The sequence below is a fragment of the Cebus imitator genome, unplaced genomic scaffold, assembly GCF_001604975.1.
Source record: "Cebus imitator isolate Cc_AM_T3 unplaced genomic scaffold, Cebus_imitator-1.0 Scaffold7, whole genome shotgun sequence".
Taxonomy (NCBI): domain Eukaryota; kingdom Metazoa; phylum Chordata; class Mammalia; order Primates; family Cebidae; genus Cebus; species Cebus imitator.
Genome location: NW_016107322.1, coordinates 2,327,671 through 2,331,764, shown reverse-complemented (window position 1 = coordinate 2,331,764; position 4,094 = coordinate 2,327,671). Strand labels below are relative to the sequence as shown.

General features: G+C 36.4%; 1 pseudogene; it reads right to left on the bottom strand.

Moving 5' to 3' along the window:
- Window positions 1–2,686: 2,686 nt before the first annotated feature.
- LOC108311796 lies at window positions 2,687–3,621 on the bottom strand (annotated as a pseudogene).
- Between the last annotated feature and the right edge of the window lie 473 nt (window positions 3,622–4,094).

Genomic DNA, 4,094 nt, shown 5'->3' with positions numbered 1-4,094 from the left:
TATATGCTAACATAATCTAAATCATATTCTTTACACTATTTGGTGCTTACTCCATATTTGTTGACTGAATTCATACATATTCAATACATGCCTTCATTTTAAGTCTAACTTTATTTTTTAACAATACTGACCTCTTTACTTAATGGAAAAAAGAACTCTCAAAATAACTTGCATGCAAAGAATTAAGACATACATATTTATCTTGGAAGATACAGCACAAGGCTAACAGAGGACAAATAAAAGTAAGAAATATTAACTTAATTAATTCTGCTCTTAGTTTTCTTCACTATTTTCTACAAGTGAAAAAAAAGGCAGAGGAAACCTTGATAAAAGTATGAAATGTTTCATGGAAAATAAACACACAAATTTTTAATTTACTTCTGTAAAATGTGAGATTGGATGAAATGCTAGGTGGAGCTTTAGCTATAATGTGTTTTACTTCTAAAAGCAAAACAAAACAATTGAGTAATAGATACAGATGTATGCCATTATTTTTGGTTCATTTTTGTATTTTCAGATATACTTTCATTTAAAAATAGAACATATTAGAAAACAAAAACATATCAGAAAATATGTTTATATAATATATTTAAATCTAAAACCAGACAAATATATTATATATGTAATTTTTAAATATGCAGTGAAAATAATTTTTTTAAAAAGATTATTTCTTTAGAAGTCTGGTACTAAAAATTCAGTAGGGCTCTTTGAATCCTTATATCACATTGTCAGCATTTGCATAAACTCATGTCAAAGTATTTGAAAAAATGTCATCAGGATATGAATATTTATACCAGAAAATTTTAAAAAATGTTCAAATGAGACATGACTTTTGAAATGAAAAACATAGTAAATTATTTAATAAACATGCTCAGGGAAATAGGATTATCACTGAAGAAAATTTACCTGTGAGAAAGCCATAACCAGTGATTATAAGGAGAGAAGAGATGAAGAATCATATACTTAGAGTTCATGACATTAAAATTTATATGTGGTATACCATGTCACATTACCTAAGTTTAAAAAGTCTGTATGTCTGTACCATTCACAAACAATCTTTGTATGTGAGAACCTGTCTGCTAACTGGAACACTGTGTCAGCGTTAACCCAGAGATAAGAGGTCTTAATAGTATAAACTCAGAAATGAAGAATATAAAGTCAATCAGAGGGGAAATATGGGGAAGTTGCTACACAAAACAGGAACAGGAAATACAAAGGGTTTACGAGAGATGAACGTCTTTTATACAAAACAGCTAGGAAGTTGTTGGACTTCAAACATAATAAACAGTGGAGAGGGGAAGAGAAGTGTAAGAGATGGCTGAGTTAGGAAAGGGTCAAATTATGTCAGCCATGATATTTAGTTTTATAAGTATTTTTAAATTTGGAATGGAGAGGCTATTTGAAGATTTTGAGCCAACAAAGTGACATAATGTGAAGTATAGTTTCAAAGTTTATTTTAGCTGCAAAAATGAAAAAATGGAGACCAAGAGAAAACTATAGCAAGTAGACCATATGAAAATGATGGTGTCTTGGAACAAGACTGAGTGAACAAGGATGAAAAAAAACAGCAAACAGATTGAAGATATATTTAGGAGCTATAATATAAGAAAAGCAATCGTGTCCTTAATAGATATGGTAAGAAATTTATTTATCAGTCATGCAGTTTTTTAATAACACATGGAACCATTTGTTTATTCATTCATTCATTTTACATTTATTAATCATTCACCAAGTGCTGGACACTTTTCTACACCAGTAATAAAACAGATAAGGATCCCTCTTTCATTCTAGCTTGACGAGATGGATAGTAAACAGAAAATCTAGATAACATATTTACTAACTAAATTACACAGTATGGTAGACAGTAATAAATGAGGGTAAAAGTAAAACTAGGTGAGGGACACTGTGAGCATAAAATAGGCAAGCCATAGAAAGAAAGAGAATTATCAGATGGGCTTTAGTTTTCAGATGACATTTGAAAAGAGGATTAGCTGAGGTGAAGATGTTAGTTACATACATATCAGCTGGAAACTCAAATTAGGCAGAAGTACTAGGAAGGACAAAGGCCCTAAACTGAAAAAGACCTGGAATTTTAACAGTAATCAATCAAAGCAGGGAGTCAGTGTGCCTGAAGCAGAGTAAGTGTGAAGGAAAATAAAACAATTTGAGGTCAGAGTGCACAGAGAGAGGGGATTAAATCCTGCAGGTCCCTTTAGGCCATTGGAAATACTGGGAGAAACAGAAGCCATTATAAGATTTTGAGTAGACAGTGAAATTATTAAACATTTCAAAGAATGCCTCCGGCTGCTGTGTCAAGATTCTAGTAGGGCAGTGAGAAACTAAAAACCTGGCCCAGAGAGTATTTAAATAATCAAGGAGAGAAGAGTTGGTGGTTTTCTCTAAGGTAGTAACTGTGGATATGATATTAAGTAATCGAATTAAGAATGTATTTTCTTTATTTTAGATATTTTTATTTCCCCAAATTTGTTATTTATTAGGACTGACTGAAATAAAAAATGTAATTGAGTCCCATCATCATCATCATGGAAATAGCTTTAAGAGAAAACTGGTCAGATGAATACTATTGCTTCCTATTTTCAACCGGTAAATATTTACCACTGATAAACTGACAGCCAGGAGTCTCTCAAGAATGCTCAAGATATGTTGCATAATGCAACGTGCCTATTCACAGGGGGAAAATTCCTAGGAAATAACATGTGTACTTCTTGATTTCAACATACAAGACAAGCACAAAAGCACCCCCCATGCCTCTGAGAACAATGGACCATGCATCCTTGAAAAAAAATTTGCCTCCTTCATCACGGGCAATATTCCTCTAGCAGTCAAGCACGCCTGTGTACATGATGTCAGTTCCTTTGTGCCCTGATGACATCATCATGCAGTGGCGAATGGTGTCAAATGAACTGAAAGTCAATCCAACAATGGCAGTGACAGTCTGTGTGATCATCCTGAAGTTGTGAATGTTCCTGGGATCCAGAAGCATTTCCTTTGCAGTGTCACAGATACCAAAGCAGGCAGCTCAGTAAATGATAATAACCTGCACAGACATGTTAAAGCCTTGGTACAGGCCCTTAATCCCACAGATCTGTAGATCTTAACCAGGCAGTTCCCGAGGCCTCGAAATTCCCTTTCAGCTCCAGCTTTACCAACATCGGCTGCTAGACCGGTACGGGCAAAATCAAGAGGGTACACAAAACACAAGGATGTGGCTCCAGCAGCACTGCCTGATGCCAGATTCCCTTCAATGTAGTGCCAATACTGGGTCCTCTTGTCCACACCACCCAGGAAGATCTGCTGGCATTTATCTTTGAAGGTAAAGTTATGAGCCTGGGTGGGGGAATGTCTGTTGGCACTGGCCAGGTTACCGTGCCAGAAGGGCAGGACTCCCTGCTCCTTGGGAATATGGACCATGTGGTCTATAATGCCCTTGTATTGCTTATCTGCGGTGATCTGCTTGCTGGCATGCTGCACCTCCAGCAGCAGCTTGCCCCTCTAGATGGGCGCTACTGCCATCTTGGAGATGGCTGCGGCCACTCCACCTGCCAGGAAGTCCTTGGCGAAGGACACAGCAGCATCTGTCATGTTGAAAGGAAAGAGGAGCGAGGCTGTTCCGGGGCGGGACTGGGCTGGAGCCGGCTTTGACTCCGGCGCTGCCAAGAATGCATTTTCAAGAGAGGAGAGCATCCCTGCTCTCCTGGATTGGATGAGAGTAAGAAAGAAAGTAGTATTAAGGTGATACTATTTATTTATTTAGGCTGCCCTTATTTTAAATAAGAAAGTTCTGGAAGGGTTGATGGTTTTTTTTAGGAATAAAAACAAAATAGTTCAACTTTAAAGATGCTAAATTACTGACTGGAGAGGTCAGTAAACATTTTATACAAATTTGCAGTTTAGAAAGGTTTGAATGGAAGCTATAATTTAGGGGGTCATTGGCATACAGCTAAGAATGAAAGCTGTAAGAGTTGATGGGTAAACTAAGAAAGTGTGCAGACAGTGCCCATATGTGATTCTTGATTATGAATTTAAAGTGAGGCAACTTAACATAGAGAATAGATGGGAAATTGGACATGAAT